Genomic DNA, 15189 nt, shown 5'->3' on the forward strand with positions numbered 1-15189 from the left:
ATTGGGACCAGACCTTCAGGTCACCGGTAAGGGGAAAGAGGGGAGGAGAACTGAGAAAAGTTCACTGCAGTGCAATTAAAACAGAACCTTAGGTGATCCTCTGAGGGCTTCCGGAGCTGGGACGGACGATCGGAGTTGTTCCAAATTGAGTCAAGAGCTGCCTGTGTTTCCCCATGTCAGCTGTCACTGGAAGTGGGCCACTTTAGGGAGAGGACATTTCCCTGGGCTGGATGGCTCTCTTTATAGGAGATAATCCACGGGGAGGCATGTAGGGTGATCCATTGGTACCCAACTCTCCAGCAGTAGGGATAATGAATGCGTCAGACCTCACAGGGAATTCTGGGCAGCAGACCCCTGCATCCACTGCACATCCACAAGCTGAGGTGGTATAAGGACCCTGCCCACTTTTCCGATCCCGCCATTCCCTTCAGGATTGAGTGTGAAGACTGTGAGTAGAAAAGGCAGAGCCATGTCACTAAGTCATTGCATAAAAAGCAGTTGTCCTGGAGAATTGTCCAATGCACGATGGACATAGCCTCAGTGAGAAACAAACTTGTGATTTATACCATTAAGATTTGTGTTTGTTACCACAGCATACGCCTGGCGCAAACTGACCACTTAAATATCTCAAAATGAATATGTGCAAAATCAAGTTCCTGATTCCCCACCTCCTCCAAACCTACTCCTTGCTGCAGTCTTCAGGAGCTTAGTTAATAGAAATTCCATTCTTTCAGGTTATACGTTAAAAACTCAGGTACCACACTGAGTCTCTTACAAAGCCAGTTAGCTCTTCCTTTAGAATAGTCAGGAGTTATCCATATCTCACACCTCCAGCATTACTCCTAGTCCAAGCCACAGACATTTCTCTCCCAAATCATTGAAGTCACCCCCTAACTGATGTCCTTGCTTCTGCACTCACTGCCCTCTATTTCAGCAGAGAAGACAGGGTGATCCCGTAAGACAACACTCTACCTCAAACCCTCCAGGAGCCCCATGTCACTCAGGGTAAAAGCCCAATCTTTCCAGGAGCTACGGGCCTTCTGTCATCTGGCCCTATGTTACTTCCCCGGCCTTACGTGGCCTCGTACTCCCAATAGCTCATGCAGCGTCACTGACTTCCTTGCACTTACCAGCACGCCCAGCATGCTCTCACTTAGAACATTTGTGCTCATCGTCCCCCCAGGCTGCAGTGATCTCCCCCAGCTAGCCACTAGATCTCTTACTTCCTTCAGGGCTCTACTCAGATGTCATCTTAATACTGAGGACTTCCTTCACCACCACATGCTTTTAAAAGAATACATCAATCAATCTCTTGTGCTTTATTGTTCTCTAGAAGGTGAGACATATTGTAAATATTTTTAAATTAAAAGATGAGCTCCTCAAGGGCAGGACTTTCTCTATTACTCACTGCTGTATCTGCTATGCCAAGAATAGCCACGCTCACGCTGAATATATATTTGTCAAATAAATGAATTGAGTATATGCGGTTGCTCATTAGTACTAATAGTTTATAGATTACATTGGATTTTCTATGAAAAACATATTTGCATTTGAGAGCAATTTTATCTCTTACTTAAATCTTTTTAAAAAAATACGTAACACTTTGTGAATTTGCGTGTCATCCTTGCTCAGGGGCCATACTCATCTTCTCTGTCTTGTTCCAGCTTTAGTCTATGTGCTGTCAAAGTGAGCACTATTACTTAAATCCTAATAACTTTCCTTTCTCTTCTTTTTTTCTTTTCATATTGCAATGGCTAAGACTGTCAGTTCAACTCCTGAGGATTTTTTTTTCCATGAAAGAGAGCTGAATTTTATCGAGTTATTTTCTCTGAATCTATGGAAATGATTATGTGGTTTTCTAATAATTAATTGATTTTTGATGTTTAACCATCTTTAGATCCCCATAATTACCTGCTGGATCTTTGAAATCTATGTCAGAATGCAGAGCTCGAGAGACATGGGCCACAGATTCTGACTGAATGAGGCCTTGTTACCATCCCTTAAAGACAACTGTTTCCATATCACAGACTGTTCCGCTGACAGGGATGGTGTTTCTTGAAGCTTTTTGAGGCAAAGGCAATACCTTCAGGAGCCTGACAGATATTGTGAGTCAGTAAACCAGGCTGGAGATGAAGTTTGATAAAGAGCAGAGCTCTCGGGCGCCTGGGTGGCTCAGTTGGTTAAGCGACTGCCTCCGGCTCAGGTCATGATCCCGGAGTCCCTGGATCGAGTCCCGCATCGGGCTCCCTGCTCAGCGGGGAGTCTGCTTCTCCCTCTGACCCTCCCCCCTCTCATGTGCTCTCTCTCATTCTCTCTCTCTCAGATAAATAAATAAAATCTTTAAAAAAAAAAAAAAAAGAGCAGAGCTCACCCTGAAATACAGTGGTCAGGAATTAATCAGTATCAACAGATGGTTGCCATGAGCAAATGGAGCCCCAGTGTTGCTAGGTCACCTGTTATTTGGTCAGAGAGACAGGCATCTGGACTTTTAAAGTGTAAACTAATTTTTACATGCTTTTAATTAATTTAAATTTATGAAAGAAGATACCATGCGGTCCGAGTATAATATATCACTAGGCCACTTTAGGACTGTGAGTTTGAGACCTCCAGTGTACTAGAATGAGTTTGTGTCCTTCTTTGGTTTTACTAAACATTTTAATTCTTTTCTCTTGATTCCTTATTTGTAAATTGAGGATAACAATAACTGTCTCACTGAGTTGCGGTGAGTAACTAAGTTTCAGGAGCATGAAAGCAATGTTGAAATAAGAGAAAGTCCACTAGGGCTTCTAGGCTGGGGGTGCCTCATTCTAGATGAAAAGGGGGAGGAGATGATGTAGTTCATGTCCATCATCCCTTGAAGAAACCAACCTTGAGAGCAGCCCGTGAACTAGATCAATATAAGGCGCAAGAAGTGAGGAATAGGAGCTTTAATACATTTTCCCTCCCTACCGTCCAGCACGACCCAGATATTATTTACCATAATGAAATGGAGACATTGAACCTCTCCTTGCTAGATGTCTGGGTGGGTTACATCAGATATTCCCCACGGAAGCTTGGACTATAGTTCGCAACATGGTGGGGGTGCTCAGTATATTTCCAGCCATTCCCTTTCTGTCCCTTTTAGCCCTTCATGTCTGCAAGGATAGGCAGGGCCCACAAACATATAGGATACCAGAGTCCAGTCCTCAGGGAGGTTCTAGCCTGAAGGGGAAGATCAGCCAAACGAAGGACAAGGGCCCTACGAAGCGTGGGGAGGGGGCATGGCTGCCAGGTACCAGTCATGGACCTGCCCGTGCCCGGCCAACACTGGCAAGTTTCTGCCTTAGTTCTGTGTGGAAAATGACTGTTGGTGCCAATCCCGATGCTGACGGACTAAATGAGATGAACACATGTGGAAGGCACGAGCCATTGGCACAAAGTGAAAAGTCGGTGATTGTGAATCTTTGCTGTTCTTTCTAGAGAGAAGCAGAACGGCGTGGAGAGACACCTTGGCTAGTCAAAGAGAAGCCTTTGGAAGGCAAGGCCGTGTAAACCAGGACCCAGGGGAGACGGGTCGGTTGGACAGGCAGGGACAGTCATGGTATATGACACACAAGGTTTTCCAAAACAGGAACCGGAGAGAACAAAAGCACCCAGTGGGGAATGCACAGCAGAGGTGGGGGTGGAAGCGGGGTTCCCCCAAGAGCCGTCCAGCTGCGGATGGACTCAGGACCCCCGCGGGCTTGGTGCGGGCTCATGTGTCCCCGGGGCAGGGAGGTCCGGCGCGTTTCTCTGGGGTGCGCCGAATCCTGGCTGTCAGCAGCCTGACAGAGGCCCTGTTGCTTGGGGTGCCCCCGGAGCAGGGCTGCTGCGGGCTGGGGCGGCAGAGGGCACCGAGGCGGCCGGCGGCCTGGGACAGGCGAGGGCCCCCCGCGGTGACATCAGTCCCGGGCTCACCTGCCCGAGCGAGCGAGCGAGCGGGCGAGCGGGCGGAAGGGCTCTGGGGATGCTGGGCAGGCCGGGGGCGGGGGTGCATCTGCGTGAGCCCACAAACGAGGCAGTGAGCGGCCGCCGATTAAAATGCAGAGCCTGAGAGAGGGCGAGGCCGCAGGTGGACAGCAGCTTCTCCGAGTCACTTGAAAGGCCTCTCTCACAGCTGGAGAGAAAATAGCCCGGCGCCCCTGGCCGGCCCTTGTGAAATGCAAAGAGCCCTTCTTCGGCGGAAGCAGCCGTTCACCCAGCTGTCGAGCATTTGAAATGTAAAAGCCCCGGGGCTCCCGGGGAGGGCAGAAGACAGAGGCCACGTCAGAGGAAGTGCAGGCTGCTCGGGGGGCTGAGGAAACCGTGGGCCGAGGCGCCCACTTGGAGCCATCAATAAGGCTTTCAGAGAGCGGGGCAGGGAGACAGTTCCGGAGGGAGGGCGGCAGAGGGGCCGCCCCCGGGGGGCTGCAGCCGCGACCGTGCACGCGGACGCCCAGCCCCGGGCGCAGCTTGCACCGCAGCCCCCCCCACGACGGCCCCCCGGCCTCCCCCCGCTGCACACGCGCCCTCTCGGGCCGCCACCGCCACCCCCGGGGTCCCTGCCCCAGGCCCAGCCCCCACCGCCCTCCCGGGTCCGGTCCGGGAGGGCACTTTCTGTGCCCCTAGTCCCCCTGCCTCCCCGGAGGGCCCCAAAGCAAGCTCACGGTCTTTCCCTGTCACTTTCATAATTCCCCTGAATCCCACCTCCAGGCCCCCCACTAGAGAATCAGGTAGTCCTTCTCCAAGGTCTTTCGTCCCACAAACTTAACGCTTAGCAACTGTGTATCAAGGCCCTGGCATTTGTCAGCCCTTAGGCCACCTGCTAGGAATAAGCGGTGAGCATACACCGTCTTTGACCTGGGGAGTTTCCAGTCCTGAGTTGTAGACAGGAAGGTGAGTGACAAATGCAGTTATGTGTAAATTCTCCAACAGAGGTCCTCTAATCTCTGAGAGCACGTGACTCAGGCGCTGGGCCCAAGCAAGGCGGTGTAATTCGGCTGGAGGAGAAAAAGAAATTCATCTGCTTTCCTTCCTGCTGGCGTCCTGAGCCGGGTGCTCCTAAGGGCTCCTGCCAAACCACAGGCTTGCCTGCACTGGGCAGCTTACCCTGTTGTTGCACGTTCGCTTACCGCCTGTCTGCAGTTCCCACTGCAGTCATGGAGCCTGCCATGTTTGTGTCCCATGTTCCCTCAAAACTGCTCCTGAGCTGGTTCTTTCATTGGTTCCTACATGAAATTTAAGGCAGTCTTTTTTTTTTTTTTTTTTTTTTACTTTTTTTTGGGTCACTTTTAAGTGAAAGCCAAAGAATCAGCTTACTTGATATCACAAAAAATATAGGGGTTAAATCACGGCTGGGTCCAGTCCCATGTCGTAACCAACCCTGAAAGTGAGCAAAGTTAAGGTATCATCCCCAGGGAGACCTGCAGCCCAGGGGTGGGCTCCTTAGCCCTTCTCTACCCGGGCTCAGCTTGCAGGCTCTTATGCTACAGACACTAATACCTGGCCCTTCAGGGTTAGGGAGTTTGGGAAGGGGGTGGTGGATGAAGGTTCCTACTCCTCAAATTCACTCTGGCACAGCAGGTGTGTAAAACTGACCCTCTCTCCCCAGAGGTGCTTTTTTCGGGTCTTCACAATCTCTCCTTGTCTTGGAGCTCCTTACCTGCAGTGCTCTGGATGTGGAAAATGTAGCTCCCTTTTTATAAATCAGGCTCCAGACAGGAAAGCGGAAACTCACTGGTTATTTTAACAGAGAGAATTTATCTAGGGAATGGGCTAGAAAAGCATCAGACAACTTAAAGACAAATAAGGACATTGGAGTCCCAGAGCTGTCATTGGTGTGAGGGTGATCTGCCCTGGGTCCAGGCAACGGGCCGCCACTGCCATCCCCCGGGTCCCTGCCGGGAAGGGGTAGGGTTATGAGAACGTGGAGGCTTGGAGGAGGACCCTCCCAGAGCTGGATCCCAGCCTGGGAGGAGGGTGCTGCCCACTGGTGCTGATGGTTCAGAAGCTGAAGGCAGGACCCCAGGCAGCTGGGACTCAGACCTTGGAAGAAGGAGTGCTGCTTAGGGAGAGAGTGCTGGGGCTGGTTCTGGAAATGTGGACAGAACCAGAAACGGAAATAAAGCGGTGACCACCAGACACTGCAGAGAGAAGCAGGCTGCAGTGTAAGCCACTGCCATGAACAGTTGTGCAAGAGAACGAGAATGGGGCCCCACGCTCCTCCAGCCTTGCTGTCCCCCCGTGCCAACACCTGTGCAGGATGGCTCAGGAGGCCGGCCTGGCAAAGGAGAAAGGTGCTTGTAGCCCAGCCCTGGCATCACAGAGCATAGCGCGGGGTGGGTGGGGAGCTGAGAGCAGCTGAACAAGGGGTGTGCCATGCCTGATGGCCACTTTGTTTCCTTCCTCAGCACCCTGGCATCAGGGTACCCTTGGGGCAAGTCTTCTTTCCCCCTCAAACAGGCTAAGACAGTGGTGAGTCTAACACATCTGCCGTCTTGCTCACTGCCCATGCCTGGCTTGTGAAGAATAATCACACGTCCTTTGCCTGGAGGGCCAGCCTCCCCTTCACTCAGCTTTCACAGTAGCACTCCTGCCCCAGAGTCCTTCAGGAGGGAGCCAGGGGCTAGCGTAGTGTGTCGGCGAAAATACAAGCCACAGATACCCAGGCTTCCAAGCGATTTCCCTTAAGTACCTTTTCTTTGACTTGCAATACAAGGGAATGTCCCTCATTCTTCGTGGGACATCAAAACTCCCACTAGACAAATCTTGCCCCCACTCCAGCTTCTTCTAAACTCCTCAGATCATCAGATGGGTGAGGGCTGTTGAGTCATGCAGATTGGTTTTCTCTTCTGCTTTCTGAGATCCAGCCTCAAGATCTTGCACCTCGTTCTGGAATATGACATCTGTCCATCTGTTAGTGCCTCAACTGAAATCTCTACTTCCACATTCGGTTAAATTTTAATTAACAAATTCAAAACTAGAGGAAAGTATTATATGTTCTATAAAAATGCCATTTATACCTTCACTCCCCTACCATAAATGGGGCATTATCAAGATAACAAAGAGGAAGAGACATTCTTTCCTATGACATATACATGAGCTAAAGGGAAGATAAACTTATAAAGAAATAATTAGAATGTGGGACGCAAAAATTAAAGGGGGGGTGCTTTGATGAAGAATGCACAGATGCAGGAACAGAATAGTCAGCTGGAGAAAGAACTAAAGACTTTCTGGACAGGGATGGCAGTGCCTGCATAAAATGGAAGAAGTCCTCAAAAACAAGCAGGAAACCAGCTAGTGACCAGGTTGCCCCCAGGCTGGGAGCCTGGATCTACTGCTTAGATAGAGGATGTTGTTGTTATATTTTGTTTTGTTTCCTTAAATGAAGACAGAAGAACTTGAATTTGAGAAACCCGTTAGGAGATTGATGTTGCAAGAATGAAAAATATGCATTTCTGAACTAAGGCAGGGAGAGTGTCTTGTTAGGATTTTAGAGATCAAAGTCGGGTCTTGGCGACTTGCTGGATTTGACAACTCAGGGGCAGAAAAGGCAAAAATCATCCAGATATTTTACATCATGACCCTGGTTTTATGGCCCTGCCGTTGACGAGAGGCTGGGGAGATGGAGAAGCAAGTGATGAGAAGACATGAGTGGTAATGAGTTTGCGATGAGAAGTGGGGAGTCAGGAGACAACTTGGGGCTGAGAGCGGAGCCCGGGAATCACTGCCTTACAGATTTCAGTCTACAATGCTCTCAACCCTATGGCACAAAGCCATGAAAAAAATGGATATTAGAATATATTGAAGTCACTGTTATGTCAAATATACACACATTTTATGCATGCGTTTATTTGAAATCTCCATAGCTGATAAGTAAACCTTATACTTTGCCCAAATGACCGTTTAGGAGACCACTGAGAAAGACTGGTCCTTTCAAAAGGCAGGTCACTTTTTTTTTTTTTTGGTCCTAAAGAACCCCTTATTTACAGCCACATAAAAATGCATTCAAAATCCAAATTTTGTTGCAACACAGTGACATCTAGTGTTCAGTTTGGCTATAACACCAAGAGGCAGGTCCCCCAGGGAAGCACTGAAGAGGGTTTCAACTTAAAATTCCAACCTGGGTTTTAAAGGAAAAGTTGTAGAGGAAGAGCAAAGTCTCATTATCTGGTCTTGCTTCTAGTAGGTCTAAAGCTCCATGGGGCACAGACACGTAATCACACGGGAGCCTCCGGGTCCAAGGTTGTGCTTTTAAACTAGAACCGTGCATCTTCCTCACCTGATGGAGGTCTTCCCCTGCACATTTGGTTTTGATTAGGATATTTAGTTAATTGTAATATAATTATTAGAACTTGGATTATCGGTTTGCTTTAATGATAGTCATTAACATTCTTATATGAATATAATTATGCTAAAATATTATTTGGTCCTGAAACTGCAAGAGTGGTTTGCAGATATATTCTGGAACTGCTAGCTTCACGACAGAGACAAGAAAGGTGCCTGCCAGTCTTGCTGGGTTTCCACTGAAGAACGGCGTTTCTGAGTGCGTGTAGCTCGATGGTAGGAGCACCTCGCCAGAAGTTAGATGTCCTGTGTTCTTGTCCCTGTGTCGTCATTGATTGGTGACCTGACCTAGAACAAGACACCCAAGATCCTGAGCTGCATCTGTAACTAAGGTGTAAGACTGGGTAACATTCCTCCCGTGTTTATCCTGAGACTCAGCAAGGTGCTTCTTTCTTCTATTTTGTCAGTCTGCCCAACTCCACTTGGACATGTGTATTCTTTCCCTTATTTTATAAATGAGGAAAGTACAACTTGGAGAGATTAAGGGAATGTTCCAGTGGTCAGCTTGTCCGTGCAGGTGTGGGGGTGTGAGCCAGCAATGCGGGGCTCCGAGTTGGTCGGTCCTTCGCACGCACCCCAGCCGTCCATCACACTGAGACCAGTGAAGTGCCCGCTGCACTAAATCGTCCATAACAGACCCTAAGAGCTTTTGCATAGGATGGGAAGTCAATGCTATTTTCTATATCTAATTCTATCTCTCTGTCCTCAAGAAGCAATTGGCTCAATATTATAATCACTGTCAGGAAAAGATATCACTGATAGAGATGCCAACACTAAAATCATTGGGTTTGGCAGTCTCCAAAACAGAAATGCTAATTCTGAGAACTTTATTAGACAGGGTTGTTTTGCTCATGCATTTGGATACAATTGTGTGGCGTATTCATCTTCGCAGCATGCAGGGAGGTTCCCAGACTCAAAACTACATGCTGGGAATAAGGTTCAAATGGAATGAAGAGAAACAAAGTGAACTGATTCCTAGTAAGTATCCAGTGCTGTTGTTACTGGGACTTGGCCACGTCATGCTTCGTGGCCCGGCAACCTTGGGATCAGGTGGCGGTCCTTCCCCCCGCCGCACGGAAGGCTGCACCTGCACTCCGACTGGTCTGCGACAGAGTTCTATCTGAGGCCTCCTCCCATACCGCCCATCCGCGCAGATTTGATTTCAAAGTTTGCCAGATCCAGCATGTTACTGTGGAGGGAATGGGTCTCCTCATGCACCACTGTCGAGGGGCTGGATGAGGACAGCCTTGGCCTGGACATTTGTCATTATCTCTCAAGTCTGAAAATCTGCAGACCCCCTCAACAATTCAAGCTTTTTATTCTCCAGATTTTTCCCTGTTTATGCAAATATATGTATTTTTTTCATTATGGATTGCAGTATTTCAAAAACGCTGATCCTTGAAGACAGGACAATTGGCCACCAAAGGATATTATTGAAGTCCATCCATACAATACTATGAGGCTGTTATAAAATTATGATATATTTGTGTGTACTAGCACAGAAAGAGCTCCAAGACATATTTTTTCTTTTTGAAGATTTTATTTATTTATTGGGGGAGGAGAATGAGAGAGGGAAAGCACAAAGGGAGAGGGAGAAGCAGACTCCCCTCTGAGCAGGGAGCCCGATGCGGGGCTCAATCCCAGGACCCTGGGATCATGACCTGAGCCGAAGGCAGATGCTTAACCGACTGAGCCACCCAGACGCCCCTCCAAGATATAATATTAAGCGAAAAACTGTAAGCCATCAGCCTGGGTCTATTGCATATTGAAAGTATACGGCCATGTCCATGTTTGCTGATTAACCACAGTTACAGACAGTGCTTACTGTCTTCCAGGCACTGGTCCAAGAGCTTTACAAATATTAACTCATTTAATTCTCCTCACAGCTGTGTCAGGAAGGTGCTACTATTAATCCTCTGGATAAGGAAACTAAGTCATGGAAGCAATGAGAAACTTGCCATGGTTACACATGTCTCTGTCTCTCTCTGTCACTGTCTTTGTCTCTCTCCCCACATATGTATGTAGTGGGGTCTACAAGGGTAGAAACATCCAGCAAATTACCTGGTTTACTTAGGGAGTGACCAGAATTGCCATGTAGAAGAGGTTATTTACTGACTCCTTTATATACTTGGGCGTTGCTATTTTTAACAAGTATATTTTCACATAATTCTTGGATAATGATCAAAGATATATGTTAAAATGAGTGTGGGATACAAGGTTTCAGCTGAAGAGTGTTCCAGGCCCTTCAGGTAGGTCTGAGGTTTCTTTCAAAGGTGGGAGATTGTTCGCCCCCTCCCTAAACCTGGACTAGAAACCAGGTCATTGTTTGAGTCCTTCAGGATAGCCTGCCGACTCTGCCATCTGCTCACTGAGCAGACAAGGTACTGAGGTCTTCCTTCCAATAGTTGGTCAGACTGTGAGGCCCTTCCCAGCATCTCCCTTCAGCTGTACCCACAGCTGGGCTTAGACAGGGAGATTCTAAAGGCGTTGACCCCAGTGAGTAGCTCCCCGACCTGGCTGATTATAGGGTTCACTTTGAAAGTTACTCAAAAAAAAAAAAATGTGCACATCCCCACATTCCATCTTTCATTCAAATTCAGCAGAACTGAGATAGGGTCATGGAATCTATTTTTGGAAAGTTCCCCAGGTGACGCTTCTGATCAGCCAAATTTAGGAACCAGATGATGCTGTGGGCCACATGTGAGTGATAAGGCAGAAGTACACGGAAGCAGGTGTTTTTCAAAGACATATGAGGGGTAAGTTCATGGCCCACGAGGTCAGTCAGCCAGAAGTCATCACAACTGTGATGTGAGCATACACAGGACCCCCAAGGGAATGGCCCCGCAAAAGCAAGCAGGGCATCAGAAGCCCAAAAGCACAGGCTGGGGACTGGAGAAAATGAAGACTTTAGGGCAGAAGCATGGTTTAATCACTCAACTCAAAGACACTGGAGAGCATGGAACATAATAGGCTCCACTCCCAAAGAAGGTGTGGGGGCTTCCGCCACCTGCAGTGAGGTTACCTGGTTTCTATCCGCCCCCAACACGCTCCTGGGTCCTCTCGAGTGTCCCACCTCCCTGCCCTAGGGGAGATCACAGACGTCGGGGACAGAGCCGTGGAAGGAAATAGCAGTACGAGAGGGTGGTAGGGGTGACGGGTGGCGACACAAGTCGCCCCCAGACTGTCAAACCACACGCTCCCAAAGGAAGAGTCGCTGTGGTACATTTGGCTATCTGTTAAAACCCTGCCACAGAGTCAATCCTCCTTAGCAAGACAGCCAATCTTCTCAACATCATTGGTCTGGGGGAAATGGCCCTGTTTGTGAGCATCTGATTGCCGAGAGAGTTCTCATTTACAGGCCACTAACAAGATTAAAGTGCTAATTTAAAAAGTGCTTAGCCTGGATGTTTGAGCAGCACTGCCTTGTGGGTCTATAACTGCTGTCTCTGTACTGGTTGCTAACAGGAGCCATTTCATTCCCTTGCATTGAAATGGATCAGATAAATCACATTAGGTGGGTTTACAGAGGCAAGCAATGACAGATCCCTCAGAACTGAAAGCTAAATAACCTGCTAGGGTCTGGCTTTCTTTCATCACACGCTCTATCTTCAAACCCAATACCTATTTAAAGATGCTGATAACACTCCAAATGCTCCTAGGCCTTGTCCTCAGACATAATGTGCGCTTCCACCAATGCCATGGAATTTAAACATTCTTGATACAGTCTATTAAAAAGAGGGGCTGTAGCTCATTCAAATTCAGCAACTTCTAGTAAAAAAATAAAAAATAAAAAGTCCGTGAAATCACATGCTGCATTTGCAAAGGAAACCGGGTAGAAATCACACAAGGACGCTCTCTGTTCTGTCACTAAATTATCTCTCTTGGGCAGGCAGAACTGATAAGAGAACTCATTTTACACACACCTCAGGAAGGGAACAGGAGAAGATTTCGTGATCTCCCAAAATAGAAGGGAAGTTCACGTTTCTGAGGGATAAAAGCTCCCATGTACTTTACGAGCGACCGTTTGAAATTCTCCTTTAAATAGAGGCGAAGGCCTCCTTTGTGACTCGGGGTGCAGGTCACCCTGTTTGTATGCAGCCTGGCTCTCTTGTCGAGGTAAACTCCACACCCCATTGGGCACCATCCCTCCATGACAAGAATAAAATGAAATTGTGCAAGAAACCAAAATGAGGATGATTTTATGGAGTGTGGTGTTTTGCAACATGGTATTTCAGAGTATTCTCCTATAGTTTTTAATTAAATGACGTAAGAGCCTTACCTTAGTCATCTCTGGAGGTTGACGCCACAATTAATAATGAACAAGTGAAAAAAACTGCTACTTTTTATACCTAGGTTCCGTAATTTGTTACCTAAACAGACCTGAACAGGGGACATAGAAGGAAGTGAGAAAAAAAAAATTAGAGAAAATTATCAGAGGAGTTTGAAAAATAGGAAAACAAAAATGGGTAAAAGGAGTGGACGAAACAGGGAAAGTATCACTGTCCACAGAAAGCCGGAAGTCTAAGGAATAGAGGTTAGAACGTGTTTGTGGAAGAATAGAACATTGATAAAGATGAAGGAGGGCCAAGCAGAAAGGCCCCACAGTGTGAAGCAAATGTCTGCAGCACATGGGTTTGGGGCGACAAGTTCTGTCCTTGACTGTGTCACTCACGGGCTCGGCAGCTGCAAAGACCTTTTGAATCTTCCGATCTTCACCCATCTTGTTTGTAGAACTGTGGTCATAATATCTACCTCATGAGCTTGTTACATGAGATATGAACAGCGTCACGTTCCGTGTCTCAAATAATGAGATACAAATGGCCACAAGGAACGCCAGGAATGGAAGGAGTGTGGCAGGTTGGCCGTGACGATAGCGGCTGTCACTTTGGGGCAATATTAAGTATTTTTACATGAGTCGACTGGTGCCTCAATTACGTTGCCAGTGTAATTGTGCAATATCATGATTATAAAACGGTTAGAAGAGAAATGATACCAGCGATTGTAATACCCATTAAATAAGAGAAAATACAGAAAATAGAATATTGTCTGAGTAATTTCTAAAGGCTCATTAAGGGACCCAATTTAAAAATCAGGGAAAGGATTTTGGAGACAAAAAAATCAAACTTCTTATGTCCAACTGTTGATTCTTCCACTTCTTCATTCAAGTGAATTAGTTAGAGACACTCCATTTTGGAAAGCATAGTCTACTGGGAGAGGGAAGATGCAGATACCTAAAATAAAATGGTGTAAGTGCTCTGATCAAATGATACAAGGTAACAAGGGAGAAGCCTCCTAATTATAGCATGGTTTGTAGGAAAAAAAAAAAAGAGGTGTCTTTTTAACAAATTTTAAAGTTTGAGTATATTCTCAAAAGGGAGAGAGGGGCGGGGAATGGTCATTTGGACTTAGGGAATGGCACCTGCTAAGGGAGAGAATAAGAGACAGGACCCCTGTTTTTGGAGGGTCTAGAAGCCTGCTGTGGCTGAGGTGGGAATATAGCACAGGAACAGGAAGCTAGAGAAGTAGGGAGACACTAAGAGTGAAGCCGTTATGTGTGTCCTGCTCTGGCAGGTGACGCTCATCCTGAAGACAACCGAGAACCAAGGAATGACTCGACATGTATGAAGACTAGAGCAGCCTGGTTTCGTGTTCTCAAGTGAGGAGCTTAGAAGTCACCACTCCACCCTAGCAATAGGTAAGAAGCTGAACAAACTGAAAAATCAATAACTCTTCTTAGATCCATAAGGGAAGGAGGTCACGGAGTAAACTGTGCCCTCCCCTCCAAAGTTGGAGAAACAGGTGAATGCAGAGAATCACAACCCAATGGAGCAGAGACTAATGTACTGAAACCTCCACGGGACAGTGTCAGAGCAGGAAAACCCAAACTGTACTTGATGAATGTGGATGTGTCTGAGATATAAGAACTCCAGGGGGACCCAGGCACACAGGGGTCTCCGCATGTTTGGAGTTTTACTCCAGAAGCTCTCAATCAGGTTCTCAGAGTGAATATTGGACTTTTGGCTGGGAGAGAAGAAACATAATCATTTTGAGCTACAATATGCCAGAGCATTCTGTTCTTTTTCACCAGGTCTGCTCTCGGGAGACAATATGTAACCTGCTGGGCTTTTGTCAGAGCCTAAGAAATACCCAATTCTGGCCCCCTCTAACCACCCTGTCCCACCTAAAGGGGTGGGGGAAGAAAACAGAAAAACTGAGAAGCTAATGTGAAGTTCATAATCCAGAGGCACAGGCTTACCAAGACTGAGACCTTACATAGGACCAGAGAATACTGGCCCATCCCCACATCTCACCACCATTACTGGAGGCCTATTTATAGCAGTTCTGCGTATTCAAGACGTCAAGGTTGGCTACCAAGAAAAAGTTACAAGGCATACTAATAGGCGAAAAACAGTTTGAAGAGACAGAGCAAGCATCATAAATACACTCAATATGGCAGGGAAGTTGGAACTGCCAGACGGGGCACTTAAAATAACTTTGATTAATCTAAATAGATAAAGAAAACAGTATGTACACAGAGAGGTGGATATTCTAAGAAAGAATCAGAAAGAAATGCCCCAAATCAAAATACTATAACAGGTACGAAAAACCTCTTGATAAGCTTATTAGTAGATTGGACATGGCTCAGGAAAGAATCTCTGAGCTTGCTGATATCTCAACAGAAACTTCCAAAACTAAAAGGCAAAGAGAAAAAAGACTGAAAAAAAGCAAACAGAAGATCTAACTCTGGTGAGAAAACTACAAAAGGCAGATATAAGCATAACGGGAAGCAGAAGAAAGAGAAAGAAACAGAAGAAATATTTGGAATAATAATGACTGGGAATTTCC

At 47.0% G+C, this 15189-nt stretch overlaps 1 non-coding gene across 1 annotated transcript; it reads right to left on the reverse strand.

Moving 5' to 3' along the window:
- Positions 1-1587: 1587 nt before the first annotated feature.
- On the reverse strand, positions 1588-1694 carry LOC123852156 (U6 spliceosomal RNA). Its single transcript, XR_006792779.1, has one exon. It is a non-coding gene; the product is annotated as a U6 spliceosomal RNA (small nuclear RNA).
- Positions 1695-15189: the final 13495 nt, after the last annotated feature.

This window comes from Mirounga angustirostris, unplaced genomic scaffold (assembly GCF_029215605.1).
Source record: "Mirounga angustirostris isolate CCGP_5_RB_7025 unplaced genomic scaffold, mMirAng1.0.hap1 SCAF_10, whole genome shotgun sequence".
NCBI lineage: Eukaryota > Metazoa > Chordata > Mammalia > Carnivora > Phocidae > Mirounga > Mirounga angustirostris.